The 14,338-nt window shown below is 37.6% G+C and overlaps 1 long non-coding RNA gene across 1 annotated transcript in view; it reads right to left on the bottom strand.

The window, feature by feature from the left end:
- LOC108178325 (uncharacterized) overlaps window positions 1-13,444 on the bottom strand; it is a 33,862-nt gene extending 20,418 nt beyond the window's left edge. Inside the window, exons 1-2 of the long non-coding RNA XR_016217277.1 lie at window positions 13,303-13,444; window positions 7,939-8,023 (exon numbers count right to left, since the gene is read on the bottom strand). This is a non-coding gene — a long non-coding RNA (uncharacterized LOC108178325). The remainder of the gene's footprint in view (window positions 1-7,938; window positions 8,024-13,302) is intronic.
- Between the last annotated feature and the right edge of the window lie 894 nt (window positions 13,445-14,338).

Here is a 14,338-nt window from a genome sequence, read left to right as displayed (position 1 = left end):
CACTGTGTCCTTTGTGCCTGTGATGTGATATTAGTATTTTTTAAAATCTCTTGTCTCTTGTCTTTTAACCCTCAGCATTCAGGATTCATTGATACTTGTTTCTATTTATTTGTTTGTTTTTGGAGAATTTATCAAGGAATGATATTAACAGCATATGCCATGATGGAATATAATATATACATTGAAATTTATTATAGAAATGTTATAATAAATATTTGGAATAAGCTCTCATGTTTTAAGATGATAATTTTAAGTGAGGTTATCTTTCCTCAATGAGAGAAATACGAGTTTTGAGGGATGAAAGGTTTTCTTGAATTATGAATAACAAAAGTAAAACAAGAAGAAAACAGAAAAATTAAAAAATGGTGTTGGATATTTATGGAATATTATCAAATGACCCAACATATGGGTCTTAGGATTTCCTGAAGGTATGGAAAGAAAGAATTGATTATAAGTCCTATTCGGTGAAATAATAACTCAAAAATTCCCCAATATGAAGAAAGAAAGGGACATCCAAATGCAGGAAGTACGTAGAATTCCTAATAGATATGACCAGAAAAGATCTTCACCATGACACATTGTAGTCAAACTTTCTACAGTAAAACATAAAGAAAATATTCTAAAATGTGTACAAGAGTAATGCCAGATTATCTTTAGAGAATCTTCTTAGATTCAAAGCTGAATTCTCATCAGAAATTCTAAAGGCTAGGAGAGAATGGAGAGACATAGTCCAGGTGTTAAGAAAAAAAAATCATCAACCCAGAATACTGTACCCTGCAAAGCTCTCATTTATGAATGAAGGTGAAATAAAGACTTTCCATAACAAACAGAAATTGAAAGAATTCTTCGCCATTTGTTCTGCCTTACAGATAATACTTATGGATATGCTACACAGAGAAATATAGCCATCATTATGAAGGAATATGAAAGCAGAAATCTAGTAAAAGTACAAAGGGAATCCAAAGCAATCAATAGGAATATTTATTGAAAAATGGCAGGGCCAATCATTACTTATCAATATTAACCTTGAATTTAAATGGCCTAAAGTCTCCAATTGAAAGATACAGACTGGCTGAACAAATTAAAAAACAAGACCCATTTATTTGCTGCCTATAAGAAACATACCAGCAAATATACACACAGGCCAAAAGTGAAAGGCTGGAAAAATTTATTCCATGCTAACAGAAAGCAAAAATAGTAGAGGTAGCCATCTTAATGCCAGACAAAATATACTTTAGCACAAAAACTCTAAAAAGAGATAAAGAGGGCATTATGTAATGATTAAGGGAGCCATTAAACAGGAAAATGTGACTATAATAAATGTATATTCACCTAATGCAAGGGCACTTGGTTATTTTAAAACAAATGTTAATGGATCTAAAGGGAGACATAGATTCTAACCCAATAGTAATGAGATACCCATGTGAGTGCAATGTGCAGTTCCATGTCTCATAAGTTTTGTAGTCATGGCTTCTGGACACAATCTTGGTGCTGTGCTATCCAGTAGAGGGCTATGGTTTGTGAACAAGGAACTGTGGGGGATGAATAGACAGCTCTTCCTGTTGTGGGGATTCTTTGCTTATCATGAACATATGCACATGAATCCTTATTGAGCACATGTCCATTTTTTAGATCAGTTCAGTAAAGTGTGAAGGATGTTTTAACCTTATTTTTCTTTAGTTTTCGTTTGCTTTAATTAGGCTTTCTCCATCTACCCACAACTCATTCTGAGTCACTTATTGGCCTTCACCTTTCAAAATACCTGATGTCTAAAATTAATTTCCAAATCAGTGTAAGCTGATACTGGTCATATAACTGTATGCCTACAGACTTTTTTGATGTTTTGTACTCAGATTATCTTGCACCATGACAGATTTCTGGGGCCTCTGACTTTGGCGGGGATAACAGAATTCCACAATGTGAGTTTCAACAGAATACATTGTCCTGAAATATTCTTGATGTAATCTGTAGAATGAAAAGAACTTAATTACAATAAGGTTTTCTCAAAGGCTTAAAGATACATTTGTCAATAGAAAACTGGAAGAATTCATAAAAAATGATCCTGAATGCAGAAATATGATTTATGTTTCATGCTACTGAAATTTCCAAATGATGTTTTCTTATGCTCAGAATTTCACACTGCTCAAGAAGTTCTTTGGTGGGATCCTACAGACACATTGTTCAACTAGATTTGAATTATGGGATTTTAAGGATAGGTGAGGGACAAGGATAGTCTTAGTCTATTTTTGTTGCTATAAGAAATGAGGTTTATTTAGCTCAGAATTTTAGAGACTAAAAGTCCAAGATTGGGTGGAATCTTGTCTTTCATCAATGGTGAGGGTCTTACAATTATATCACAGCATTGCAGAAGGCAGTTAAGTTTATTTTGGAGAGATCAACATGCAAGACAGGAAACCAGAGAAACACAGAGGCTAAGTTTTCCCTTTTCATAGGAATACCACTCTCCAGAGAACTTACTAGGGTCCCTGGAGAAATGCATTAATTCCTTTAGAGGGTGATGGCCCAATGACCTAATTACTTTCTACTCTGCCTGATCTCTTAAAGGTTCTACCTTTTCTCAAAATAACCATAGAGGACGCATTCCACTACATGAACCTTTGGGGGAAACACACAAAGCACAACAGACACTTATTTTGAAAAAGTAGCTACTGACACACAACCAGGCAACTAGTTAATGGGGAGTTTACTGGGAAAGTAGAAAATGGAGCAGATTCTCAGAGCTTAAGGGAGTCGTCATAAATCAAGTGAATCTGTGTTTGGAAAAAATATATACATGAGGGATGGTACTTTGCTGTTCTCTGCCTGAAAGCCTATCACGCAAAACAAAGGATTTTGCATATGTCCTGTTTGAGAACTTCCTTTATGCTAAAATAATATTTTTAAAGTGATATTATTTTTAAATAATTTCATATCTACTTATATTCTCCAAAAATGGTACAGAGATTTTGGCTTTCAGTAATGTCAATGTCTTTTATAAATATAGGACATTTGTGAATCTTGACAACTTTGACAAAGGTCCACAAGTACACAGAGAAGTACAGACTTTCTTCAAACCTGACCATATTTCCTTCTGATACCATTTTTCTGTTCCCCAAGATGGAATTCAGGGTGCCACAATATATTTATTGCCACTTGTATTACTTATTTATTGCTGTATAACAAAGTGATTTACATCCTACTGGTTTAACCCCTGCCCTCCACACCCCTCCTCTCCCCCAACATTACTCACACTATCTCTAGGTTAGGAAGACAGTGCGGATGAATGCCACAGTAAAGCATTCAATGGAAGCTCTTCCAAGATCAGCTGAATTAGGAATCAGTTCCCTGCCAAAATAGAAATGTCTTCAGGCAAAAATCATTCTAAATCTTTAATGAATAACAATCCTTCACAAAATCTTCCTCCAGGCAGAACAAAACAGAACCAAAGAAAATAAATAATAAAAAAGAGAGCATTTTCCAGTGCATTCTAAGAGGCCAGTTTCCCCTAAAACCACAAACAGACAAAAGCATTACAATAAAGGAAAATTATAGAAACATGTTTTCAAAAAAATTATATGAAAATAAGCCAGCAACATGTTAAAGAGAATCATACACTTTGACCTGGGGTATTTACCTTAGAAGTGCAAGTTTGATTCAAACATGCTCACTGGTCTAGGTCTGGTATATGTTCTGGTATATATTCTCATATTCTCTCTTACTATTCTCATAATTTTCCCATGACTCAAAACATAACATACATTTTCACTTTATTCTTTCTATCAAATGCACCCTATAGATTACTTATGTAACAATAATTGTACACCTAAATTTTTAAGTGGTGGATAATTAGGCAACTTAAAACATTCATGAAAAAATGTATATTATGAAAAACCTATGCAATGAGTAAAATGCACTGTATGAATACATTAAAAGACAAAAATCACTTGATCATCTCCAAAGAGACAGAATAACCATAAGACTAGTCAAAAACATTCACCAGAAAAAATAAATGCAACATATTAGGCACAAAAGGGAATTTTCTTCCCCTGAATTGGGCATCCATAAAGTACTGACATCATATCAAATGTCATAAAGAATTGCTCTCTAATTCAAAGTTAGAAAATATACAGGGTCTCATATTGTGATGCCATGGCCTGTGATACCAGCATCCCCTATTGGAGTGCCCAACTGACTTTCAGGTGCTCTGCTTCCTGTCCAGGTCCCTGCTAATGCACTTGGGAAGGCAGTGGATAAGACCTAAGTGCTCAGGGACCTGCCACCCATATGGGAGACCAGAATGGAGTAAGTGGCTCCTGGCTTCTACTTGACCCAGACCTGGATGTTGTAGCCATTTGGGGAATAAACCAGGAGACAGATGATATCTATCTCTGTCTCTTCCTCTCTGTTGCTCTGCCTTTTAAGCAAACAAATATATCTTTATTTTTTTTCTTTAAAAAGGTGGAAAATACACAAATATGTACAATCTTGCCATTTCTAGATGACACTATACTGAAGGTGGTAGTCAGGGTAATTAGGACAGAAATATGAGTTATGTAGATCAGAGAATAAAATCAGACTATCACTCTTTGCAAGTAGCATCACAATTTTTATGAAAATACTAAGGACTACACCAAAATACAATTAGAAATAAAAAACAAATTCAGAAAATTTGCAGTACCCAAGGTAAATGTGCAAACAACTACCAACTTCATTTCTACACATTATCTACTAAAAATCTAAAAACAAGATTCAGGAAACAATTCCATGTAAAATAAGATCAAAAAGGAAAATAATTGGTAAAAATTTAATAAGATAGGTACATTGAAACTAGAAACATTTTGAATAAAATTGGCATGTTAAACAAATGGGAATATATTTCCTTTACAGTAACCAGAAAACACAATATTATCAAGATAAAATAGGTTCCAAATAGGTAAAATATGCTACATTTTTTGCCTAAATTGGCAAATGGATTGTAACATTCACATGTAAATGCAGGAGTCTTGGAAAATAACTAAGTTGGTGTTCTAAACTTACTTCATGATTCCGTTTCTTTCTTTCTTTTTTTTTTCTTTTGACAGGCAGAGTGGACAGTGAGAGAGAGAGAGACAGAGAGAAAGCTCTTCCTTTGCTGTTGGTTCACCCTCCAATGGCCGGTGTGTTCGGTGCACCACAGCCGGTGCACCGCGCTGATCCGAAGGTAGGAGCCAGGTGCTTCTCCTGGTCTCCCATGGGGTGCAGGGCCCAAGCACTTGGGCCATCCTCCACTGCACTCCCGGGCCACAGCAGAGAGCTGGCCTGGAAGAGGGGCAACCGGGACAGAATCCGGCTCCCCGATTGGGACTAGAACCCAGTATGCTGGCGCCGCAGGCGGAGGATTAGCCTATTGAGCCGCGGTGCCGGCACTTCATGATTTCAAAACTTACTTTAAGGGACCAACAATGTGGTATAGTGGCTAACGCTGCCACCTGTGACGACAGCATCCTATACAGGCGCTGTTTCATGTCCCAGCTACCCCAGGTCAGATCCAGCTCCCTGCTAATGGCCTAGGAAAGCGGCAGAAGATGACCCTTGTACCCACGTGGGAGACCCAGAAGTTACTGGCTTCTGGCTTTCAGCCTGACCCAGCCCCAGCCATTGCAGCCATTTGGGGAATGAAGCAGTGGATGGGAAATACTGTCTGTCTGTCATCTGTCTGTCTCTCTCTGTCTAGTCTCCATCTCTTTCTGTAATTCTGCCTGTCAAATAAATCAATCTTAAAAAAACTTTACTACCAAAGGGTAAAAGTTACTATCAATGGTGCTAGTATTACAATAGGCACACAAACCATTGGAGTAGTTAAAAACTAACACATTTAGGTCAAATGATTTCAAAGTCTACCAAGTTAATTCAATATGAAAATATTTTTTCAACAAACATTCCTGGAACAATTGGACACCATCTGCAAGCTGGAGTCCTTACTCACACTATATAGATAATTCACTCAAAATTTATCACAAGAGAACCTAGAAATATATCTTTATGGTCTTAGGTTAAAAAGAATATATATATATATATATGATAAAACATAAATAAACATAAGATATATAAATACATATACTACATATAAGATATAAATATAAAAAAATGACAACAAAACCTCCAAATGTAGGTAAAATGATTTGTGATGCAACGTACATCATGAAAGTGAAGATACCCCAGATAATCAGAAAATCTTTGAAAGTCATCCAGGTGATAAGGCTCTGCTATGGCTTAGATATTAGCTTTAGTGTTAAATGTTCCCTAAAGGCCTATGTGTTGAAGGCTTTTATGTTAGTGCTAGTAACATTTAACATACTTTATTTTATTTTAAAGTACACACAAACAACACACACACACACACATGTGTGTGTGTGTATATGTATATGTGTATATATATGTATATGTATATGTATATATATGTATGTATATATATATATATATATATGGGGGGAGAGAGAAATAACGATTTTCCATCCACTAGTTCACTTTCCAATTTCCCTCAACAGCAGGTCTGAGCCAGGTTGAATCCAGAAGCAATCTCAATCTCAAACATAGATGGTAAGGAACCAAATACTTGATAGAAAATCTGCTTTCTCCAAGAGTGCACATTAGAACTAAGGAAGCTGAAAAGGAAGCTGAGGCGAGCCTGGATCCCAGGCACTCTGATATGGGATGAAGAGAGGACATTCCAATGGCAGCTGTACCAAAACAGCTCCATCGAGATTTTATATTTACAATAATTATTTTAGAGGGAGAGGGAGAGGGAAAGAATGTTCCTATATGTTGGTTTACTCTTCAGTGCTTAGGAGGCAGGAACTCAACCCAATTATCCTATATGTCTGGCAGAGAGCCAACTACTTGGGCCATAACCTGCTTGCTCCAAGGCTGTATTAGCAGCAAGTTGGAATCTTAAGCATATCCAGGACTCAAATCCAGTCACTCTTATATAGGATGTGGGCATCCTAAATGGCATCTTAAGCTTTGCAGCAAATGCCTATGCTGTTAAGTGGAAATTCTAAGTCTAAATTCCAAAGAATTGGGGTCAGTGCTATGCTGCAGTAGGTTAATGCCCCAGCCTGCAGCACTGGCACACCATATGGGTGCCATGTTGAGTCCCTGCTGCTCCACTTCCAATCCAGCTCCCTGCTAATATGCCTGGGAAAGCAGCTGAGGATGGCTCAAGTCCCTTGGGCCCCTGTACGTAAATGGGAGACTTGGAATAAGCTTCTGGTTTCTGGCTTCAGATTGGCTCAGCTCTGGCCATTGTGGCCATTTGAGTAGTGAACCAGCAGATGGAAGACTTCACTTCTCTCTATAACTCTTTAAAATAAATAAAAATAAATCTTTGGGCCAGCACTGCGGCTCACTTGGCTAATTCTCTGCCTGTGGCGCCGGCACACCAGGTTCTAGTCCCGGTCGGGGCGCCGGATTCTGTCCCGGTTGCCCCTCTTCCAGGCCAGCTCTCTGCTGTGGCCCGGGAGTGCAGTGGAGGATGGCCCAAGTGCTTGGGCCCTGCACCCCATGGGAGACCAGGAGAAACACCTGGCTCCTGCCTTCAGATCAGCGCGGTGCGCTGGCTGCAGCGCACTGGCCACAGCAGCCATTGTGGGGTGAACCAGTGGAAAAGGACGATTTTTCTCCCTGTCTCTCTCTCTCACTGTCCAGTCTGCCTGTCAAAAAATATATTATCTTTCAGTTTGTATTTCTAAACTATGTATTATTCATTTTTCCTTAGTTTATTCTTATATCAACACATTTAACTTAATGTATACCCCTAGCTCTATTAAAAGAAACCAGACTGTTCTGGGATAGTCTACCAAATGCCTGGCTGATAGTTTACATAATGGTCAAAGTCATGAAAAATAAGTGAAGAATGACGAACTGCAGAATACAGTTGACATAATATGGCAGGTATACCTTAATGTGGTGACTAATGATCCTCACATGTTGTTCATACAACTTCATTTTCTAATCCTCTCCTCTTGACATTTGGAACACAATACTGTAAAGATAGTGGATGTAATGTTACACAGGTTGTGGCTTAGGCTTTGATAAAAATCTTCTCATTTCATGTATTTCATTGAGTGTTTGTGATATGAGGAAAGCACACAGGTATATTTGTTTGGGTATTAGTTTTGATATTCCCCAAAGATCCATCTGTTAAATGTTTTTTCTCCAAAGTCCTATAGTAATAGTATTTAGAGGCTAGGAATTTAACCAAATTGTGATGAGATGAGGCCTTTAGAATGTGATTAGTTTGGGTTAGATTGGCAGAGTGGGGCTCTGTCATCAAGTCATTGTGGATTTATTAGGAGTGCAAATGCACTCCCTCTTGCATGGAATGTTCTGGGCCACTTTATGTCTCTACAAGTAAGAATGTTCACCATCAACAGATGCTGAACAAATGGGGCTGCCTGATCTTGAATACAGGATTGAAATGAGGCTTTCCCTTTTCATGGAGTGAAGTATGAACTTAGCTAGGGGAGAAGGTTTCTTGAATTACAAATGCCCAAACAAAAAACATCTAAGTATCTCCTAGCTCAATGTTAGAAGTTACAAATGTGTAAGGCTTCCAAGGTGGAAGAGTGGGGAGGAGCTTACTGTTCTAATCTAGGAGAAGAAAATTTAAAAAACTGGAGAGAGTGCAGTCTGAGAAAAGAGTTAGGTAGAAAATGGTAGGAAACTATGCAAATTAGAGGGACACAGTAGACCTATGTGGAGGGTGTGGAAGCCCACAACTCAGGACCCCAGCAGCAGAAAGCTTCCACACCAACATTGGAGAGTGACATGAAACCAGATTGCAGCAGCCCAAGCTACTGGCCATAAAGCTGGCAGAAGAGCCTAGACAGAACCCGGCTTGGAACCTTGTGGGGAATGCTGTACGGGCTAAACTAAAGGAGAATAAAAGGAGGGGCACATTTCTCTCTCCCCATGACCCTGCAACAGCATCCTATAACAAGATGATAAAGCATGTGCATGTTTGGACATATATAAGAGCTGTGCAGCTCATTCTGCGCCCAGCAACCAGCCAAGTAGATTCCTAGCTCCGGCAGGGAGAAATAACAGGGTGCTTGGTGTTCATGTTGTGGGAGGCTTGTGTGCTGGGATTCTGAAAAAACCGAGACTGAGTGGGAGGGCAAATGGTGTGGCTGGGACTTTGGGCAGTCATTGTGGGAGACTCCACATGATCAGGACTCCATGATAACCCGGTAAGGGACATTGCTGGGGAATCTGAGCTTACACTGAGGACTGCACAGATCCTCTGTGTGGTCCTTGTGGCAGAGTGGACAAATATACCTACTGGGGCTTGCGCTCAGGCACTGGTCTCCTTTTGAGGAGAGGAGCACAACTTAGTAGATTAAACCTCCCCTCTGACAAAAAAGGAGGAGATTTACCATGCCAAACCTGGTTGTATCACTTTAGACATGCCCTTCACCCTGGAGAACTGAACAGAGCTCCCTGGCCACACCAACTACTAGCCTCTAGATATTCACTGAATGCAGACACTCCACTATTCTACAGAGTATTAGTGCAAAGACAAAAGCCACCGTAGCAAAAAAAAAAAAAAAATCAATGAGTGTATCCAAAAATGCTGAAAAACAAACACACAAATTTAAGAAACATGAATAAGGAAGATAACAAGATGCCCACAAAAAAACAAAACACTTCATTGCTAGATTATGAAGATGATGAGTTTGAAGAAATGCCAGAAATGACATTCAAAAAATGGATCATAATTACATAGAAATAATCAGAAGCATATGCATGAACTACTGTAATCTGTACATGACATGAAAGAAAATTTCTCCCATAAAATTGAGATCTTTAAGAGAAATCAAAATTAAATGAAGAATTCAATGGAGCAGATAAAAAATGCAGTGGAGAGCCTTCACAACAGTGAAATAAGCCAGCCCCAAAGGTAGAAATACTATATGCTCTCTCTGATCTGTGAGAACAGAGTACCTAAAATGAAATCTGTAGAAGTGAAATTCACACTTTAAGAAGGGATGACTTGAGCAGCCCTTGTCTTGACTATTGAGGAACAGTTTTTTTTTTCTTCTTCATAATATTTGTTGAACTCTTTACTTAACATAGAGTTAATCATATGCATACAAAGTCAGTTGAGGATGGATCGCATTAAAAATAATATTGCGGAGAATACTGGAAAGAACAGGCCATCAAAGAAGGAGGTATCTTTCTCTGAAGGGAGGAAAGAACTTCCACTTTGACTATGACCTTGTCTAAATAAGACCGGAATCAGCGAACTCAAAATGCTTCCATAGCCTTAGCAACTCAATGCAAGAGCCTAGGGAGATTACTGACGCCATAAACAAGAGTGTCAATTTGTTAAGTCAACAACAGGAGTCACTGTGCACTTACTCCTCATGTAGGATCTCTGTCCTTAATGTGTTGTACATTGTGAATTAATGCTATAACTAGTAAACAAACAGTATTTTATATTTTGTGTTTCTGTGTGGGTGTAAACTGTTGAAATCTTTACTTAATATATGCTAAATTGATCTTCTGTATATAAAGATAATTGAAAATGAATCTTGATGTGAATGGAATGGGAGAGGGAGCAGAAGAGGGGAGGGTTGCAGGGGGGAGGGAAATTATGGGGGGGAGGAAGCCATTGTAATCCATAAACTGTACTTTGGAAATTTATATTTATTAAATAAAAGTTAAAAAATAAAAAAATATTGGGGATAAGAGAGGGAGGAGGAATTTCTAACTGTAAAGCTGTATAGTTTTTCATATATTCCTACAGACTTACTTCTAAGGGTACAATTTATAAACTTGCCATGGGACCCCAAATCCCATTAAGCTGTGTGGTATGAATGCCATCTTAAGTGTTAAAGTGGTCACATTAAGTGTTTAAGTGAACGTATAGAGAGTATTAAGTGTTAAAATGATCATATAAATAGGATCAAGTGTCTGGTAATAATAATAGATAGAATTAAAAAAGAGAGAATGTTCCAACATGGGAAGAAGTACACACAGCAGACTAGAATGACAATCACTTTAAACAGCAATTTGACCTCAGAATCAGACCTTAAGGCATTCTGGTCTGGCTGAAGAGCCTATGAGAGCATTTCAGGCATGGAAAGCCAAGACACTGTGGCAAAAATGTTCTACATGAAGGATCTCTGTGACTGAGACCCCAGTGGAGAGAAGTGGCCACCAAAGAAGGGTGTACTATTCTCTTAAGGTTGGAGAGAACTTCCACTTTGCTTATTGCCTAGTCTAAATACTGACAGGGTTTGTGGATTCAAAAGGCTTCCACAGCCTTAGCAGCTCATATCAAGAGCCTTGGGTGGTCACTGACATCATACATAAGAGTGTTAATTGTTAAATTAACAACAAGAGTCACTGTGCACTTACTTCCTATGCAGGACCTCTGTCCTCAATGAGTTGTATTATGAGAATTAACTATAAAACTAGTTCTCAGTTTGTGTGTGTGTGTGTGTGTGTCTGTGCACGCAAACTGTTGAAATCTACTTAATATAGAGTTGGTCTTCTGTATACAAAATTAATTGAAAATGAATCTCAGTGTGGAATGGGACTGGGAAGGGGAGTGTGAGGAGAAGGGGGAGAGGGGTAGGAAGTAGAGGTAGGAGTGTGGGTTGGAGAGTGGGAAGAATAACTATATTCCTAACGTTGTACATATGAAAGTATATTCATTAAATAAAATGTTTCTTTGGGAAAAATAAGAAAAATGAAACAAGTGTTTGTAAAATACAATATTTTAAAATTCTCAAAAAATGTTAATATATGTGGTCCAAGTCAGCTGACAATCTCACACTAGAACTCTTGGCTATAGGAATTCATTTTTTTCCACTAAAGACATAAATGTGGGATGAAAAAAAATCACATGAACATTGACCATAACAATGAGAACATTGACTGCTTGAATGTCTATGAAAGTGCTGCATGCAGGAACAGGGTTTATAATTACTTTCAGCATGATTCCTGGACACAATGCAGAATTGTATGGACTGTCAACAGGGAGCTGTATGGGGGGACGAGTAGGTAGTCCTCCTGCCATGGGGATTCCCTGTTTGTCTAGCAGATATGCAGCTATCACCCACTCTGTGTCCCTCTCTTGCATTACTGTGTGAGGCTTGGAATATGTTGTACATTGTTTGCTATTTTTTAATACCAGGATTATTCTACTTGAATATTATATGTTCAGAATCACTCTCTTGCCTTCATCTTCAAAAAAATATGCTGTTAAAGGTTTTTGTCCTGGTCTGTATAAGCAGGCAATGATCTAAATTATCAGGTTTGTAAAGATGACTTTTGGGAACACAGGTGACCTGATGATGCCTATTTTATGACTCTCTTGGCCCTAGTAATGGATAATATAATTTCAAGATATAAATATAAACAGAATATATGAGTGCAAAAAATTTATCAGGGGGTTTGCAGAATGAGGCAACATAATTTAAACAGGGTGACCTTAAAAGTTTTGAGGTACAGTTGTCCTTTCTAAAACATCAGAAAGGACACCCTGAAGTAAAGAAACCATCTACTGGATACTGAATTATTTTTTATGTTCCCTATTACTGAAATTTCTTACTACAGATTTCTAATGTTCAGAATGAATTCCTTCTAAAAAATTTTTAATGGAATCTTGCAGATAACATTGCCAGAGGTTTTGGAAATAGGACTTTCTGAGACATTTGATGTGCAGGCACCTATCTTATAAGAAGTAGTTTTTGAAACTCAATCTTGACACTGGGTAATATGGAATGTTTGTGGAAGAATAAAGAGGAGAAAGGTCCTAGGAATTTGGTGGTGTTTTCTTTAAGCAGGTGCACACAGGTTTGGATATCCAAGGAAAGTTGCTTTGCCTTTTTTCTCAAAGATGTCCTCTTAGCATTTGAGCCCAGCTTTTGTGTTTATATCTGTAGGAGTTGTTTTTTTTTTTGTACTATGATTATTTTAAACACATTACTTTTGAAGCAATTTTGATTTACAGAAAGTTACAAAGATAATACAAGGAGTTTCATATATACTTCAGATTCCTGTAATGTTCATCTATTATCTAACCATACACTACATATGAGACATGAGAAACAGATATTGATAACAAAACTGCTAACCAAAGAACAGACTTTGTTTTTATTTTACCAGATTTTTCAATAATAATAATTTTTTTTGTTCCAGGGTCCCATCAAAACACCAAATTACATTTGTTGCCAGTGTACTACTTATCTATTACTATCCAACAAGTTCACAGTGATTTTGGTGGCTCAAAACAAAGCACACGCTACTCACAGCTTCTTGGATAAATGGCCATATCTAAGGTCTTTGGTGATGGTTCATGACAAGAAGAAATCATTTTATGAGCTCATAGAACTGTTGTGAGGACTCAATTCCCTCCCAGGTTTAGGTGATTTCACTGGTAAATTAAACCTAAAATGAATTAATAACAGAACTTCAGTAACTCCTTTTTAAAGAAAAAAATAATAACAGATTAGAAGAGACCACTTCCCAATGCAATATATGAGCCTGATTACTCTGAAACCATAAACAGACACAGAAATTACAAGAAAGAAAATTACAGACAAATACGTCTCTTAAATAGAGGAAAAATACTGAAAGGGAGATATCAAAATATATTAGCAACATATAACAGCTACCTTACACCCTAAGAGTACTTATCCCCAAAACGTAAGTTTGGAAAAAGTGAAATTACCAAAAAAGATAATATTAGTAGTAACTGAGTTTTGGAGAGAGAAACATTAATTAGATGAAATAAATAGATAATAGTGTGTCATGTCAGTGTATCTATTCCCTATGATATTTAGTGGTTATGTTGATCAGCCAAATGTAAGGAGATTTTAAAAAGTATTTAGTAATTTGGGAGATTCAAAGGGCAATGCAGATAAAATAATATAATTATTTAACAAATAAATGAAATAGCTTTACTGAGTTACTGCGGAGAGAATTGGACTGACCCACATAATTTAGAACATATGAGGGTATTTCAAAAAGCCTGTAAAAATGAAATTGAAACATAAGTTCATTTTGGTACAAAAATGTCTTGATATGCAGATTTTCTGTAATATGCATTTTCTTTTTTTAAAAGATTCATTTATTCATTTGAAAGTCAGAGTTATACAGAGGGAGGAGAGGCAGAGAGAGAGAGGGAGAGAGAGAGGTCCTCCATCTGATGGTTCACTCTCCAATCAGCTGAAATGGCTGGAGCTGTGCCAATCTGAAGCCAGGAGCCAGGAGCTACCACTGGGTCCCCAGTGTGGGCACAGGGACCCAAGGACTTGGACCATCTTCCACTGCTTTCCCAGGCCAT

This window comes from Oryctolagus cuniculus, chromosome 12, assembly GCF_051225735.1.
Source record: "Oryctolagus cuniculus isolate XC-2025 breed Fujian yellow rabbit chromosome 12, ASM5122573v1, whole genome shotgun sequence".
NCBI lineage: Eukaryota > Metazoa > Chordata > Mammalia > Lagomorpha > Leporidae > Oryctolagus > Oryctolagus cuniculus.
Note: the sequence above shows the minus strand (reverse complement) of the source record. Positions and strands in the feature narration are given on the sequence as shown.